The 19,371-nt window shown below is 38.2% G+C and overlaps 1 protein-coding gene across 5 annotated transcripts in view; it reads right to left on the reverse strand.

Annotated features, from left to right (window-relative positions):
- Positions 1 to 19,371, reverse strand: part of GRM8 (glutamate metabotropic receptor 8) — a 333,772-nt gene that overhangs the window by 196,094 nt on the left and 118,307 nt on the right. The window lies entirely within an intron of this gene.

Here is a 19,371-nt window from a genome sequence, read left to right on the forward strand (position 1 = left end):
TTTCATCAGTGAATTACATACTTCTGCCAAGAGAAAGAGTAGAGGAACAAGGGTCTTCTAAACCCTTCATATTAAAACTACTATGGGAGTTTGCATTGAAATATTAAAGTCAAATGTGTGTTTTCAAATCCCAGAACTCAATAAAAGTTACTAGAAATTTGAGTTTTAAAATTTTTGCCTTTTCAAATTCTGAATTCTGATAGCAGACAAAGTGTCAGAACTTTGAGAATATTTTTCTGTATGTTAGCAACATCACAATCAGCCAAAGATGTACAAAGAGTATTTGAAGAGACAGTATCAATCAGAATGCCTTTCCCACCATTTAGAAAGTTTTCAGTGATGAAAAGATGGAAAAGAAGAAGGAAATCAACTCCAATAACATGCAGGTTTTGGCTGGGATACAGTCAATTTTTTTCATAGTAACTTGTACAGTCCATGGATTTAGGATGAAATAATGTTGATAACACAGGGATGCTTTTGTTACTGCTGAGCAGTGCTTACACAGAGCCAAGGATTTTTCTGCCTCACACCCCATCCCACCAGTGAGGAGGCTGGGGGTGCACAAGAAACTAGGAGGGGACACAGCTGGGACAGCTGACCCCAACTGACTAAAGGGATATTTCAGACCATATGGCATCACACCAATAGATAAAGGTGGGGGAAGAAGAAAGATGGGGATGTTTGCAATGATAACATTTGTGGTGAATTACTTCATCATTTAGCTTTGGCTGTGTGCACAGTTTTTGCTTTACCTATTAAACTGTCTTTATTTCAACACACAAGTTTTCTCACTTCTACTCTACTGATTCTCTCCCCCATCCCACTGCGAGGCTAGATGAGTGAGGGGCTGTGCAGGGCTTAGCTGCCAGTTGAGATTAAGAGATAGCTCTGAAGAGCACAAACATCTTCTTCCCTCTTTTTTCTTGTGCTTGTTTCTTGCAGAGGGACCGACTTATTTTAGAACAGAGTAGCCAAAAAATGAAAATACAAGGAATGTGGGAGAAGAAAAAAAAAGAGATGAACTGCAGAACACTACTCCTGATAGCTTGTCTGAAAACAAATTTAATTCCTATGAAAAAAGCAATATTATATATATATATACACATACACAACAGTTTAAGACACTCAAAGTGCTGTGTACAATATCTGTTTACAAGAAGACAGGACAAGTCAGGGACAGTGGCATATGAACTTGAAGTCTACTAGAACTCAGACGTTTTTGTACAATCTGCAAGACATGCTCCAACTTCAAGCAATGCATAAGGACACTGTCATATGCTGTCTTGTGACAAAGAACAGTCCTAGTTTAGTCTCCTCACCACCATCACTGTAGTCAAGCCCAAAAGTATTTAATGAAGGAAATATGTCTGTCATGCACTTAAAGAGACTCCAGCAGCTACAGAAGTGTTAGTTGTAAAACCCTGTATTGGAAAAAGGACATTAAGAGCACAAAACTATGTGCAATAGAATTAACTATTGATCAGCTTCCTTGAAGCTGTCCGATCATTTATCGGAAAATAATATATGAATGCCCTAGCAATCACCTTTAACCATCTGTGTGGCTGATAGATTCAGAGTAGTCCTTTAGAAGCTGAAGGACAATACTGCTGATGATAAAAGTCCAGAAGCAGTTCCACATGGGACTTCCTAAATTGAATTCCTGCTCTCTCACAATGTTCCTATGTTTTCCTTCAAGTTGCATGCCTCATATTGGAACTGCATACCAAGCTCTACTCAGGTACAGTGAGAGCATGATTTAAAATCAAAGCCAACATATTCTGTCTATTTTTTGTTTTTTTAACAAGACACAGTGAAATGATGCCTGTGGCACTGGAGAATTTACAGTCAGCCTTGGTCCTTCAAACAGAGGCAGTGAAATGAAACAGGAAAGGACCTATCAAAAACAAACAGAGCACAAGAGCATGTACGCAGAGTTACTTGTCAGAGATGTAAATTCTGAGAAACAATCAAGATCATGTCTTAATAGATAATTTAGTTTTCATTCTCACAGCTAGCCAGAAAGAAGCCCAGCTTCTCTCAAGTGCTAAATCCAGGGACTAGTGACTAGCAGTGAAGAGGATAAGAAAATATTTTTCTTATACCACAGACTCCTGGTATTTTCCCACTGAGCATTTTCTGAATATCTGTCAAATTCTCTCCTCAATTTTCCTCAGATTCTTCTGTCTATAAAGCCAGGATCACCCTTTCAGAGCATGAACCAGTACAATAGGACTGAAATGACTCACTCAAAATCAGTTTTCCCAGAGCGGATATGACTGAAAAATATTTACTCTAATGTAAGCTTGGCTATGCAAATTTCCACTCCACTAAGAGAAGGATAACTCTACTCTGTCAGAAAGGAAACATGTTCATCACAGAGTAACAACATGTACCAGGACAGTTACAATGAAGTCTGTCTTATTTCGCAGGAGCTTCACAGACAGATGAAAACTCTCACCATCACTTCTCAGATCATCTATGAGCAGCAACACCTCTTTGTTGATAATTAATGATGAAATAAATTAGATAAAATCAAAGCATAAGTTATTTGCTACATTTTGTTTGTCACTGAAGAGACTAGGAAAAAGGCATATTATTATTGTGATCAAAGTCTAGAATGGACAAAATGCTTCTCTTCTAATATAATTGTATATATGACAGGAAAGGACCTCCTTTTTGCATCTTCAGAGAAGGACTTAGTTCCATTTCTTTTTTTTCTTTTTTAAATAGTTGTGGCTGAAAGTTCCCTGCCAGCTATCAGATTAATTAAATTTCACCAACTGAGCTCGCTGGCTTTCCAGTGGCCAGGGAATCTGTACAGAACACCCGTTATGGGTCTGACCAAGGGTTCATCTAGCCTGACAGTCCCTTTTCTGGCTATGACTCACAATGGAAGAGTGGAAGAATCGACCAAACATATATGCTGGAACATTGTTTCAGCTTTCAATAATCTCTAGCTCAAGGGAGAGAGGGTGCCTTTATGCTCATTAAAAGTCCTTGATAGAATTTTTCTCTATTAATACATCTAGTCCCTCTGAATACAGGTGAAAGCTATGTTAGATTGTCCAGGGGTTCCCTAGACATCACTAAGTCTAAACTTCAAAGTACCTAAAGATCAATTTTCCTTTTTATTTCTCCATGATTAGCCTTAAGCTCCAAAAAACATAGTTTGATCCTAATACCACGGCAAAATCTTTCCAATGCTGCATGTACTTTGCATTTAAGCTGGTGGTCTTATGCATCATATGTACACATCACTTCATCACTATTTCCCCCTCTTTTATGAATAGATCTGTCACATATATTTAGATACATTTCTATGCAGCTTCCCAGAATATTCTAGTGTCTAAAACTGTACATATATTTTTATATCCCCATATGTGCGTCTGCAGTATTTTTTCATGGACCCCAGAAAACTGGCCAAGAAAAACAGCATATGTACAGGCTTATACGCAAACCTCTGAAGGTTGTATTAAAGTCTTTTTGAAGTAACAAGTTCTTTAGTTTCTAGGACAACTTAAATCAAGGATCAGATATATCTGACAAGCAATTTGGTGCCCTGGAATCAAGAGAACTTTATTTTTTTATGAATTACTCAAAGTACTAGTTATGGTGTAATACCATATATATTTTCTTTGTGGCTTTTTTGCAATGGCCTCATAGTTATCTTTTACTTACATAGTGAACTGCTCCTTGTTACGTATTAAAATATTATGATTTTCTACATCTATTTCAGTTTGTAACTGTCCAATAATTGCACACTGTTATAAGGTAAAGTTCTCATATTAGATGCTGAAGAAACTTTTCCCATACATTTGAAAGAATCATATTTATAATAATAAATTAAACAAGAGAAAATTAGTCACTTATTTGAGCTTACCAATTTAATAAGTTTGCTTCTAGAAGTCCTATTTCATACTACATAGCTCCCACTGAAGTCACTGAAAGGGTTTCATTTTTCATAGTTTGGAATGTTCATTGGATATTTATATGAAAAATAGGAAAAAAATATGCTACAGTAGATAGAACAAAAGCAATTTCTTAGGGCAGTAAACTCTCACACTCCAGGGCATAACACAGCCAGTAATTTATAGAGTTAGACAGAAGCTTTACTCACACACAGTTTATTTTGAAGAGAATATAATTAAATGTTAAGTACCTTCCATCAAAGCATCCATTCAGTTGTAAACTGGACAAAATATGGCACCACAATTTCTTTGCCTGGATCTTTGTGAAATCAACTCCCTGACTACCATTCCTGCTCAAGTAACTTTCACATCTCCTTATCTCAGTCCAGACTGCTCTCAGTATGGCTCACATAGTCAGACATCAATTGAATTAGATGATGACATTCTTTAGGATTTAAAATGCATTTTCTAGTCATTTTGCTTCTTCATTTTACTGTATTCTATTTCCTAAATTCTTTATTCTTTAGGATATGAAATGACCATTTTTTCAAGTGAAGAAGGCAAATCCCTTGTATATTCCTTTCATACTGTACATACCACCCTGAAATACACCTACAGTTGAAAGCATAAATTATCTTCTTCCCTTATGTACACATGGAGTCTTATGTGCAATATCTAAAACTGTATTGATCAAATTTATTCAAGGTTTGCAGAAAATGAAGATAAAGAAAATCCTTTTTAAATGTAGAAAGGTTAAGCATATAAAATGCACACAATTATCTTCCTTGTTATCAATACACTTCAAAAAAAATGTTGGAATAAGCAAAACACTTTGCCCACTGCAACCACTGATCAAAGGGTCTTTAGAAAGCACCAGGATGTGGTGATCAGTGACAGGACCGAAGGGAATGGTCTGAAGTTGTGTCAGGGGAGGTTTAGATGAAATGTTAGAAAAAGATTCTTCACCCAGAGAGTGGCTGGGCTCAGCCTCCCCAGAGAACTGGTCACAACACCAAGCCTGTCTGGAACCAAGAGCATTTGGACAATACTCTCAAGTGTGTGGTGTGACTCTTGGGGAGCGTCATGTGCAGGCCCTCAATGATCCTTGTGGATACCTTCCAACTCAGCTTATTCTGTGATTCTGTGATTAACTGTTTCAAAAGTGATCTGTCTGATTAGTCTGATTTTCCTTTTAATTCAAAGATGTGTCCTATTTGCTTAAGCATAATTTACCTTACAGGTACCTTATCATTTAGCATTATACATCTTTGCAGCAATTTATCAGTGAATGCATCTTATAAAACTCCTTGTCTACAGCTTCCTCTTTGGCTTGTGTCATACTTCTGGTAAATAGGCTCAATCTCAAAGAGATGCTCAGATAAATTAATATAGGAAAGGAATTAAAATAAAGGAAAGCAGAAAGTGATTTAAAGTTTCCATGAGAATCCAAAGTGACTGTACACAGAACGATAGGGGTCTTTCACTCAATACAATGTAAAACCACAACCATAAACTAGAGTGCAGCACAGTGAACAGTGAAGTGTTGGTCATTAGAAGTAGAAATACCCATTCCTGTTGTTTTTCTTCCTTTCTTGGAGGAAAAACCCTAACATGAGTAAGCTTGTCCCACTCTACTTTAAGGGTAATAAATAAGGCAGGTAATTTGTTCTCACCACTCCCTTCCATGCAATAACTACGCGGTGACCACTACAGCTGGTTTTTACAGGTGAGAGGGTTGGAGGTAGGTCCTCCCATGGCACATTGGATCATCACCAAAATCATGAAGAGACAAGTACAAACTTCCAGTAGGATACAGCACAGGGACAGCCTGAGGTGTCAGAAGTGACATCCATGAACTAGCCTCCTCCCTGCCTCCAGTGAGGCAGAAGGCACATACCACAGCAGCAGGGGACCTGCCCTGTAAATATCCTGAGCCTGTCTAGAGCCAGAAAATTCACCTTGTCCAGGTAGGTCAAGGACAGAGACTGTGTCTGCAGCCTTCTACTTCCCCCTGTTTCCCCTTCCCTCAAAGTCCCTCTGCTTCCCTCTGCTTCCCCGTTAAAGTCCCACAGCGTAAACTGCTCAATAACTTAAAACGAGATCTGTGGCAGTACATTAAGCTCTGCCTGCTAAGAAAAAAAAAGCTGCAGAGACACAGAAATGTGTATTTAATTAATTGTGATTCTTGCATGGTATTTTAGAGGACTGCTTTCAAAATGAAGGAACATGATTTGATTTCTGAAATACCCTTGTGTTTGAGATACTCACTTACTTTATAAGCAGCTACTCACTGTCTCACAGTATAGTGTGCAATTATAGTACTCTGAAGTTAGGGTCAAATCCTACCATCTAAACTTCAATCAAAAATTCTATTAAATAACAACATAAAACATTTGTCACAGCATTATATTTTAAAGAAAGGAGCTTCAAAGACCCTCTCCTTACTATAAGTATGTCACTTCTCTAGGTTTAGTGTGGTTTAGAACAACCAATAATAATAGAAAAAAGAGTCTCCAGTACGATGACAAATTACAACCAAAAGTTATTTGGTTATCAGCCTGCCGATGCTAAGGTGAAAGGGAAGCACAAAGACAGGTTTTGACATTTTGTATTTCTGAACCCATCCTTGGGACAGCACACATTTTCTTTGGTGTTTCTTTCACATGTACTTCGAGCATGATAAATATATCCATCCAAGTGAGTACATCAACACTCAAAGTTTATTTTATCTAAGTTCAGGCGCCTTGTGTTATGTAGGTGGAAAGGCAGATACGTTTCTCCTTCCTCGAGATGAGTAGGTGTGTGGAAAAATGCCATACGAATCGAATTATCTTTGATTCATCATTATAACATTCACATCATACAAAATTATTTGCGTTTAGGAACTCATTTTTTATCCCTGTGTTCCTGAGAGGTAGACAGCATACAAAAGAAAGGAAAAAGATCCAAGGACTCTACTGATCCTAAATCCATTACATCCCTGAATTTACTCCACAATATTTTTTTATTATTCTTTTAGCAATACTTTGTATAATAATAATTAGAAAACCCCTGTTGCAGACAAATCTTTTTTGTAAATTCTTACTAAAGGACTTAGAATCCCTTTCTTTGAAATACCTGTGATTAGAGTAAATCACATAATCTACAGCAACCAGCTGAGCTCAGTTCAACTGTGAATGTTCTCTTTTAATCCCCTTGGATCTCCTCTACACCTCCACACACATTTTGTGGATGAGGAAAACCAAAGGTCATGATTACACAGAATGTCCCAAAGTATTTTCTTTTAGAGAATTTAAGCATAATATTAGGGATGTATCGTAGTACTCCTTGAGAAATCTGCAGTAGCAGTATTATCATAAATCTCAAACTGACTTCCTTATTTGATCTCTTCCTAGCATGTGAACATGCAGGTTCTGGAAGCATCTATGGGATTCTGAATACATCTGAAGTAATCTGCACAACAGTCCCCTGCTGAATGGGTCTTAAATCTGCAGCATTTATTGTTGAGGCCATTGCTTCATGTTGACTTGCAGTGCTAGAGGATTCCTGTAGAGACTTTATTAAAGTCCAAATTTTGCAGTCTGACATAAACAAAATGCAAATTCTTAGCTTGTTACATCCAAAATATATCTGCCAACAACACTCTATTTCATTCATGTGACATGCAAAGCCATTTGTGAGAGTGATCTGTGGCAGAAGAAATTGTTTTGTAATCTCATTCCAGTCAAAACACTAAGGATGTGTTTGTAACTGACCCACAAACAACTCTGAAGAATTATAACCTCTTCTTCCTCTCTGTGTAAAAAGGGATATTTCTTATTTCACTTGTAGACCAAGCAGACTAAGGTTTTGCTGATTTCTGATGCTATAGTAGTAAAATAAATATAAAAAAACTATTGTTATTCACAATAACAATATTGGTAAAATGGCTTCCTTATCCTAATTTCAAAAAAATAATCAAACCAAAACAAACCCTCAGTTTTTTCAGGCTTATTCCATCCCACCACAGAAACCAGCTGAGCATTGCAAAGTAGCAGAAATAGACTACTGAGTTGGGTCTCCGGATTTGAAAGGGGTTTGGCTTACTTATTCATATAGAAAATTCAGCTAAAGGTATTAGTTCTCTTTTTCCTCAGTTCATTTAACAAGGGCCTCTCTGTTTCTTCATTTAATGTTATTATTTCTAGGTGTGAATGTCTTTTCTGTGATGTGAAATTGATATCTGATCTAATTAACATAATTTTTTTTTTTTTAGATTACATTTTCTCTCTTATCTATAGCTAGATTTCTCTATTTTACTTTTGGGTTTTTTTCTTGTTGCTGTTCTTCCTCTATAACATGATTTGGAATGTAGTTTACGTGAAAGATGTTATACAAAAAGCTAAGGATAATCTAATTTCTTTCTACCAAAGAAAACAGAGTTCGTTTCATGCAAGAGTTATATCTATTATTGTAGTTATTCAGGGAAGGTAGATGATAAAAACGTAAGAAGAAGTAGTGCAGGTGTATTCCGCATTGCTGTTCCGTAAGGACAGAGGGAATGTTATGGGAAACATTGTTTTGCTTGCGGTCATTAATTCCTGTGCTGCAAAAAAAGTAACACTGAGCAGATGCACCTTTTTTCTCAACAGAAGTGTTTTCTCTTCCTAATTAATTGGGGACTTATTCAGAACTGGCTCAGCAATATGAAATTGACCTTTGAAAATCAAAGTGATAAGCCATATGGGGCTAAATCCTGTCTCTCTTATGCATGCAAAACTCTCACACATTTCAGATGAGTTTGCACCAGGATTTAGACAAGTGATCATCATATATCATGAAAAACAGCCCCTGAGACAGTTTAATCTGTACATCCAAAACTCATGCTTCACTTTATTGTCTTCTCCATACCCTTCCTCTCTTGAGGTTTCTTCTGGAAAATTTTACCCCCATTCATATCTTCCTCAATCATCCCATTTTGCTTTAGCAGATTTGGCAAACTTCTTAAACACACAAAATATTGGGAACAAGAATACTATCACTGCATAAATTAAGAAAGCCTCATCATTACATTGCCTCTTTATTTCAATTGTTTGAAATTCTTCTGCACTTCAGGCATATGTAGAACCCAAACCAAGATCCAAGTGTACTTAGTTATGTTACTATTTCTTAAATGAAGCACTTTAATCCCAACATCCATAGGGTTAAACTGAGAATTCAGAATCGAGCAAACATTTTTCATTCAAAATACCTTACAAATGGTACTGCCTATATAGTTTTGTAATACATATAATAATTTATATTAAAAATCCTTACTACAATAATATTGCGTCTGATGCCATAAGAATTGTTTTAACTATATTTCTCCTGAAATACTCTTAAATTTAAAATAAGTCCTGCTGATATCAGAAGGGGAAACTTGTAAGACCTAAACACCAACAAAAATAGCCAAAAATATATTAGAGATTTATGTGTTTGGTGTATTATACACACAGTTGCATTTTATGATGAGCAACTATCTAGGCATAGGCATATAGTCTATGATCTATAGTCATTTTAGTCTTCAAAAAGAAGTCTAAAAAATTCCAGGATTCTGACATCATCAAAATAATGTCAAATAACACAGGTTCAAGATGTTCACAGTGACCTAATAACTCTTCAAAGGCATGATTACCGAACGTCAGGCCCACTCATGAAGGGCTGTACTGCACCAATCACAATTGAAGTAGGGGAGAAGTTTTTTAAGTTTCTGGCAAAATCCTGCACTGGTATTGTTTAGAAAATATGATAATACTCCCTGGATGGTGTCAATCAACATAGTTCTTTGATTGTCAGTACAGATGTGCTTGATAACACAATTGTGAATATAACTTTTTTAGCCTAGTCGAAGATGGAAATAAGAATAATGCAATCTTACTGTATGCCATCTCAGAATCAACTAACAGACCAAAAGGTATTCAATAATATTCATCAAAATGTTTTTAAATTAGGAGATGGAAAGACAAGACAGATAGTAATTCCCCTGGAAAAGTGAAGAAAGCTTTTTAAATCTTTGCTAATCTCAGGTTCTTCTTATTTTACACAATCATAGAATATGCTGAGTTTGAAAAAACCCACAAGGATCATCAAGTCCAACGCTTAGCCCTGTACAGGACCATCCCCAAGGGTCACACCATGTGCCTGAGAGTATCATCCAAACACTTCTTGAACTCTGTCAGGTTTGGTGCTGTGACCACTTCCCTGGGGAGCCTGTTCCAAGTGTACAACCACCCTCTGGGTGAAGAATCTTTTTCTAACATCTAACCTAAACCTTCTCTGACACAACTTCAGGCCATTCCCTTGGGTGTTGTCACTGATCACCACAGAGAAGAGATCAGCATCTACCTCTTTTCTTCCCCTCACAAGGAAGTTGAAGACTGCCATGAGATCTTCCCTCAGTCGCCTCTTCTCCAGGCTGAACAGACCAAGTGACCTCAACTGCTCCTCCTACAGCTTCCCCTCAAGGCCCTTCATCATCTTCATTACCCTCCTTTGGACACTCTCTAATAGCTTAATATCTTTCCTATATTACAGTGTCCAAAACTGCACATAATATTCAAGGTGAGGCCTCACAAGTGCAGAGCAGAGCACGCACAACAATCACCTCCCTCTACCATCTGGCAATGCTTTGCCTGATGCCCCAGGATACAGTTGGCTCTCCTGGCTGCCACGGCACTGCTGATTTATATTCAACTTGCCATCCACCAGAACCCCCAGGTCCCTTTCTGTGGTACTGCTTTCCAGCATCTTATTCCCCAGTCTGTAAGTATATCCAGCACTTCCCTTTGTTGACCCGCATATGGTTGGTGATTGCCCAGTCCTCTAATTTGTTGGGGTCTCTCTGCAGGGCCTCCCTGCCTTTGAGGGAGTCAACAACTCCTCCCAGTTTGGGTCATCTGCAAACTTGCTTAGTATCCCTTCAAATCCTGCATCCAAGTCATTCATGATGTTGAAGAGCACAGGGCCCAAGATAGAGCCCTGTGGAACCCCACTAGTGATAGGTCTCCAGTCTGATGTTCCCCCATTCACTGTTACCCTCTGCTCCACCCATGAACCAATTGCCCACCCATTCCATGATGTGTTTATCCAGCTGTGTGCTGGACATTTTGTCCAGAAGGATCCTGTGAGACACAGTATAGAAAGCTTTACTGAAATTCAAAAAAATTACAACAACTGGCTTCCCTTGATCAACTCAGTGGGTTACCTTGTCATAGAAGAAAATCAGGTTGGATAAGCAAGACTTTCCTCTCACGAAGCCATGCTGGCTGTGACTGATGACTGTGTTGTCTTTCAGGTGTTTTTCAATACCTCCCAGAATAACCTTCTCCATAACTTTACCTGACACTGAAGTGAGACTGACAGGCCTGTAGTTTCTGGGGTCATTCTTCTTGTCCTTGAAAATCAGGGCAATATTTACCAGTTTCCAGTCAGCTGGCACCTCTCTGGATTCTCAAGATTGCTCAAAAATCAATGAGAGGTGTTTTGCAATGACATCAGCCAGCTCTTCGAAGATTCTGGCCCCATGGATTTGTAGGGATCCAGCTAGAGCAGCATATCCTACACATTTCAGGGTCAACTGGGAGTTGATAATTCTTGCAGCCATGGTCCTCCAGCTCAGGGCACTGAGATCCCCTTGGTCCATCATCCATGTTGGAGACAGAGGCAAAGAAAGCATTAAACACATCTGCCTTGTCTCTGTCCCTGTTTGTGAGGTGACCATCATCATCCTGTAATGAGCCAATGATATTTCTATACTGCCTATTGACATTAATATATATGCAAAAAACTCTTTTTACTGTCCCCCACATTTCTGGTGAGCTTCAGCTCCAGCTGAGCTTTGGCTGCATGAATTTTCTCCCTACAGCAGCAAGCAGCATATCTCTGTATTTTTCCCACGTCACTTGACCTCGCTTACACTGGACATGCATCCTTTTTTGCCTTATCTCCAAGAGAAGATTCCTGTTCAGCCAAGCCACCTTTCTGCATGTTGAAAGTGTAGGCAGCTAAAAACCACTGCTCAGACTCCCAAACAGTGACCTTAGGAGGTCAGATATTGCAGCAATAAACATAAAATCAGGTACCAAACTATATTCAAATTTTGTACCCTGATATGCTTTTATACTACATATTTTAAAAAGCCAACACATTAAAGTCAAATAAAGAAGACCTCTCAAGGGTGAGACCCACCAATGCTTTAATTGCCACTCTATGAAGTGGTAAAGTACCTACCTACAAAATGGTGGAGCTGACAGGATGTCTAAGTTAATATTTTTGAAGCACCTCAGAACACTATCTATGTAAATTACGTTTAACAGTTGCAAAAAAGCACTCAGTACAAAGTTTTGCATTGAATTAAACCCCTCAAATTCAGTCCCACTATGATCATCTGGTTCTCTTAGCAGTTACAGAAAAAATATTGGAAGACAAAAGAGCTATTTAAATAAACCATAATGTTAACATGTGAAGAAATAGAGGCACACAAACTATGGACAGGTTTAGGTTAGAAATTAGAAGCTTCTTAATTAGCTGTGAAATACAGAAATTATTTCAGTAGATGTAGAGAGAGCAATAAAGCCCAGAAGTTTTCAGTGAGTGACCTAAGCTAGTTTATGAATGGAATCATGTGTACTGATCACTCTAATCAGTGCTCAATGTTTCTCCAATTATGTACATTTATGCAGTTGAGAGATGTTCCCTGAGCTCAAGTCAGAATTATAAGCAGTAAGAAAGAACCACGGTCCTTCACTAAAGGCTCAGAAGGACTTGTGATGCTGCAAGCAAACAAAGGCCATGCTCCTGGCTAGGAGGCTGGGCTATGACCTGGATTCAGTTCACTGCTCTGCTATTCATCTCTCATATTTCCTCAGGCACATCACCATCCCAAAAGTTTTTCATCTGTGATGGAAGGAAATACTTTTTACCATCAGAGGTAGGTACAGGGACCAATACCAGAGTAGCTGAAATCACGAAACTACCTTTACAGCATGCATTTAATTCTAAAACCTCGATTTTTACAGGCACAGGCCCCTTAGCTCTGTAAGCACACCCAGCTGGCATTTGCATTTCAGGTCAGGTGACAGAAGCACTGCTAAGAGGGCACAGACCAGCAAGTGAGGCAGCCAGGGATGACGCACTGCCTGTGGTTGTGCTGCCTACTGAGACCAGTCTGGAGCTCCGGATTGCACTGCAGCTGCTGCACCAAGGGGAAAGGGAGAATCTGTGTGTCTGTGTGTGTGTCTGTGTGTGTCTGCGTGTGGGTGTGAAGGGAGAGGGTCAGGCTGGAGGGCAGAACTGGACCCCTCTGAGCATAAGGAATGGCTATCCTTTACCTCCCACAGCCCTCAGCATGAGAAATGCAGCTGCCTCTTTGGGCCTTTCCTTTCTGCCTCCTGATTCATCTCCATCCTCCTCCACTCCTGCCCATACCAGGAGAAGCAGGACTTTGGCCAGGCCCAGTCTGGCATCTCTGACAGAACAAAATTTAGTTTCACCTGCTCTCCTGGGAGGTACTGAGCTGGTACTGGCTGCTACATCCAATGATGACTCTGCCATTGACACCATCACAGCCGCTTTTTAGTTCAGGTACTGGCACGCTGCATGTCTGCTGGTTACTGCCTAGTGGATGCCTTCTGATGACTGCATCCCCAGAAGGAAACACTGGGATTAGTATGCATCTTATCTGTATTTAACAGTCAGCCAAAATATCAAAAAGCTATGTATAAAATTGTATCTCTGTTGCTACCCGGAGTCTATACACTTCCTGTGTCTTTGCTATGAACACTGCTTTTGTAGCATGTTATTCAATTAGGATTTTTTCATACATATTTTGTAGCTATGTCATACATCTAGCTTGTTAGCCTAAAATTCACAGATTGCCTCCAGTGTTAAACTTCCACTTCTAACAGTACAGTCAGATTCCTGTTTCTAGAAAGTGAAGTAAAATTACAGCTCCCTGTGGGGCATTTCAGAGGATGACTCTAAATAAGCCAAAGGCTATCTATTAAAGAACAGATCTTTATTACAAAAGCTTACAAATTCAAATTAACTGGTAAGAAGAGAAGGCCACAGAAAATTCAAGAAAACAGACTAAATTCAATAAATATGCTTTATTGATGGGTTAGTAGAGAGTCGACAGCACTGCAGAAACAATAGCTTAGAAGACAGAGCACTGTCTGGGCTAATAGCAGTTCACACCCATATCCGCCTGGAATTCTTTTATCCCCATACGGAAACCAGGGCTAACTCAAATAATCAAAAAATCAATATTGGATTTGGACTCTAAGCCCAAACTTGCCAAAAAGTGAAAGGAATAGAAGGGCTCGGTTCTCATTAGAAGTTATCTCATTTTCATTTACATTCACAGCTACTGCCTGTGCATAACAACAGAAAATGAAGGAAAAGGGTTTTTTGCATACTGACTCACTGGATTGTTTTCCTTGAAACATATCCTGCTTCAGAACTTGTTAAACATTAGAGCTTCCTCACCTTAATAGAACTGAAGTTCAAATCTCTTAAGTGTTATGTGATCCCACAGCTTCAGTATTTTAGAATCCTTTAACCTCATGTTAAATTAATAAAGTTTAGTGACTTCATCATGAAACTGGTCATTTTGGGGGCTTGTATCTTGTGAGGCTGTTGTGATTTTTATTGATTTGCTTTTGGTTTTTGAGAGGGTTTGTGGGGTTGTTCAGTTAATCAGTAAGGTTCTATCAATGTTTTTGTTTTGCTGAAGTAAATACTTTCTTTGTGATACAAAATTTTGACTAATTTCTTTAATCAACTTTTGCTCAGAAACTATTTTCATCTGCATTACAAATGCAGGATTTAAACAACCTAGCAACACAGCATAAGTATCAAGTCATCTTGTCAGTCTGTCCTTTCCTCTCAGGGATATAACTACTGTATTCTGTACTGATAAAGAAAGGAAATAATAGGATTAGAGAAACGTTAGGGAGAAGGGGATGTCAAACAAAAGAAAAACATGCTGCTAAAGCATTCTCATCTAGTATTGGGAATTGTAACACTTTACCTCTGCTCATTAAGCAAAACAAAAAAAAAACATAAAAGACTTATATGCCTTGATACTATAGTTTGGTGTATAGGGAACCATCATTAAAACATGTTTGAGTATGTCAGTTTTAGCTTGGATAGAGTTAATTTTCTTCATAGTAGCTACTAGGGGCTGTGTTTCGGATTTCTGCTGAAAATAGGGTTGATAACACAGAGTTATTTTAGTTCTTGCTGAGCAGTACTTACACAGAGTCAAGGCCTTTTCATACTGTCCTGCCAGCAAGTAGTCTGGGGGTGCGCAAGAAGGTGGAAGGGAACGTAGCCAGGACAGCTGACCCCAGCTGACCCAGGGGATATTGCATACCATATGGCATCATGCTCAGCAATAAAACTAGGGAGAAAGTTGGCTGAGGAACCACTACTCGGAGACAGGCTGGGAATCAGTCAGTTGGTGCTGAGCAATTGCTTCCGTTTGTACCACTTGCCTTTTTGGAGTTTTATTTTTGTCTCCTTGTTACTTTTCTTTTCATTACTATTACTATTACTATTATTATTAAAATAAAAAATAATTAAACTGCTCTTGTATTAACCCCACAATTTTTCTCACTTTTACCCTTCTAATTCACTTCTACCCATCCTGCTGATACAGGAGTGAGCAAGTAGCTATCTGGTGCTTAGTTGTTGGCTGGGGTTAAACCACAGTAGAGTAAATGCAATTTTAGTCATTATTAAGCAATCTAAAGTACAGTCAGTCACACAAACACAGTATTATTTAAGGATTACAATGTGTGAGACAGACAGCAATCAAATAACCTTATGGGTCCCATACTCATTTAACATACCAAAAACATAATGCCCAACTACTTTAGAAAAATGATTTTATACCTCTATAAAGGAAATAAAAAAATCTGGTCCAACAGGAATAATGAATTTCTGTAAACACTTGCAGCTATTATGCAGAAGTTCATTATTCAAACAAACAGCCTTTGTTACATAGCACAGAACTTCAGGCCAACTCTCTATATCCAAAAACCTAAAACCTTCCTTTGAATCACCATTAGACAGTCTATTAAAAAAGAAATACTATTTAAATAAGTCATTAGACTTATTAGATAAACAGTATAATTTTAAAAGAAAAGCTTTGTGGTCTATTTTCTTCATCTTCGGAGACATGAATCATGTTTTTTTCATGTACTACCATATTGGCTCAGCTTCAGGTACTAGGTTAAATAAGCATTCACTGAAGACTTATTTCTGTTGAATGAGGATGGTATTGAGAAAAATGACCTTCTCTGCATATTAAAGTTTACATAAGAAAGGTGAAAAACTGCTTGTGACCTTGTTAAAAGGCCACACTTTCCATTTCAACAGAGCTGCAAGCAAGCACAGAGCATCCTGAAGGGTGTTAAGGTTGTGTGCTAATCACACTGATGTCTAACTGTGACTGAATAGCATCTGAATATTGGTCAGGAAATCACACAGAATAAAAGCTGAAACCTGCTTCTGTTGATAAAACATCAACCTTCTAGGCAGAATAAAAAACAATTTTCAACCTCAAATTCTCCTTCCAAGACCAAACCAAAACCAGAAAAAAACTTAAACCAAACCAAAGCACACCTCCTCTCTACCCTCTATCTCCTTAACAAAGCAACCACAACTAAAAACAGGCAAACAAAAAAACCCCAACCACTTTTTTTTCCAGAACACATTTTCCTGTTCCTGGAATAAGTCAGCTGCAAGCCTCAGAAATGAGAACAATTGGGATTTCAAACACAGAGTCCAATGAGACTGTGAGACACAAGACATCAGTCTCTTTCACATCTAGATCAGGGTAATTCAGATGAGAATTCATTGTTTTGGAGATGAGTTAACTCAAAGTAGAAGGAGAGGAATTTGACATTCCCACTTGCCGCAGTTAGCAAAGGAAACCAATGTTTATGGAGGCTTACTTATTGTTCCACAATGCCTTTTCTTGGCCAATTCTTGTGTGTAAATACCACAACAACATAGTAAAATAACACCAACCTGCTTTAGGCCCCTGTATTCCCCAATGCACATTCAAACAAGGCTTATGCAGTTTGGCCCAGATATATGCAGATTTCCATGTATCAAGGTATGCAGAGAAAAAGCCAAGATCAAAGCCTTTTCTCTCCCTGGTGAATTGCAGAGCTATAGACTCACCCTCCCACCCCACTGAGCTTAGTTATTCATGAGCACAGGATGTTCATCCTATCAGGAAATACTACTCAAGCAAAGTAAAGATAAGAGTGAGTTCTTTGGAAAATACTGCTGGAAAGTACTGTAAACAAGTATTTGTAAATGTCCGTCTGCTCTCTGCAGAAAACAGGATGTTGATATGTGGAGATAAGAAAAATGTTCATAGAGAAATACAAGTTTCTGAGTCTTTCTGACTTTGCTGCTAAATAAATAATAGCAAAAATCAGGAAGAGCCCATAAAGCTTTACTTTTCAGAGCCATTCAAGCTTGTGGCTATCATAGTTCCACTAACCAGTTCCATCAACCAGCTCCTTGATCAGGTCTGATCAAGCTCTGCCTCACAGGACTTCCACCAGACTGCTCCCTCCTGGAGTATTTCAAGGGCCCCCCTAGCAGCTCTTGCCTGACAATTAATCTCCCTTGTGTCCCTGTGCTAACCTGACTCCACCAGCCAGTTCTCTCCACAGCCTTCATGCCAAAAAGGCAGGGGAGCTATTCCTCAGCCTAACCATGTCACACTGAAGGCATTCAATACCTAGAGATTAAAGTAAAATTGTTCGTTACTAAAATATGAAAAATCCTTGGTTCTAGAGATAGGTAAGTCTTGCAAACATGAAGAGTTCGACATTCTTTTAAGCTGTACCTTCATTATCTTCATGACATTCCAGTGCATCTTGAGAGTTACTTCTGAACCCTGGAGTCTTTTCAGCCCAGCTCAACATTTAGCAAGACCAGCATTTAAGCTGTGTACACACAGGTTACTCAGTGGCAAGGTTCTGTCAATCAGTTCCTCTCTTTTTACCCACAGTGTTTTGTGACAGGCTTTTCAGGTGATGCTGGGAGTTTGTCTATATATAAAAAAATTTGGCCTCCTTATTCTGTGTTTAGTCATATTCCATCCTCTTCCTGCAGATTGATAAAGTATATTCATTTTTGGTCAAGGGACAGTCATTAAATTTTAAGTATTGTCCTGAGGCTGAAAGGTCTGTGCTGGAAATCCTGTCAGTAAATGTAGATAAATGTTTACAAAGAAGTATTCACAATACAGCAATTTTCGTAACTACAACCTAATTCTGTAATATTGATTGGAATCCACGTAACATATGCAAGTTCCCCTAATCACCCCATGTAGCTACTGATGTCTCTTTGAGCTGCTGCAAGGACAGGTAGCATCTGCAGTTGTTGCAAAATGTGCATTTATATAACAATATAATTGTGTCTACTCTAATTTTAGCTCCTGCTAGCAGGGAAAATGTTTACAGTTAAAATATAAAGTTTGAAATTTTTCCAAACAATTTATTCTTACTTACTATGCCACCGGCCATATTCACACATGAATAAAATGCAAGGGACTTTCCTGTTAATTTTTTCAGCATATATTTAGAATTTTGAATAAGTTCAGCTACAGCTTAGTCAATTTTCTACATTTCTTCTGATTGTTCTGGCTCTGTTCTGTAAATGATGAGACAGCTCTCTGTTGTGACTGCAGTATAGACTATTTCTTTTCACTATTAATAATATCACTGAGAAATATGAAACAACCTTGCAAGATCTGTTTAAGTTTTATTATTTTCCTAATTTCCCAAAACTGAGTATTTCCGTTGTTACTACAAGGATAAGTTATTTTGACCACTGCTCTGGTCAACTAAAAAAACATTCTCGCATTCGGAAATACTTGCCTGCTACACAGTAGTAGAATAAAGTGGAAAAGGAGGATGAAGTATCCTTGAAGATGGACAGTAAACTCCTTTTTCATTTCTTCAGTTTATATTATGTCCAGATTTGGGGGTTTTTTGTTTGTTTTGACTGGTTGCCATGTGAACTGCAATACAGCATACAACCTTCTATACCTGATAATGTCTTCCCATTTTGAGACAAAAGAGGCAGCTTTTAATGTCTCTCTCTCTGAGAACAGATTGCATTGCAGACTAGACCTCAGGCAAAAGAAGAATTCAAAATATCATAAAAGAAGGATTCAAAATATCATAAGCAATTCACTAAAACTGCAGCTTCCACCCAACAAATCTGTTAATGTGCTTTAATTTGGGAATAAAACTACTGACTTTATTATATCAAATAAAAATCATCAGTAATGGGACTAATAGCAAGACCTAACAATGGAATGACTCTTGAATATTAGGATTTGGTTATTCACCTGAACTTCCTAAAAACTGAGCATTTATGAATGAAAAACTTTTATAATTAATATTCAACCACT

The sequence above is a fragment of the Corapipo altera genome, unplaced genomic scaffold, assembly GCF_003945725.1.
Source record: "Corapipo altera isolate COAL_440 unplaced genomic scaffold, ASM394572v1 1b, whole genome shotgun sequence".
Classification (NCBI taxonomy): domain Eukaryota; kingdom Metazoa; phylum Chordata; class Aves; order Passeriformes; family Pipridae; genus Corapipo; species Corapipo altera.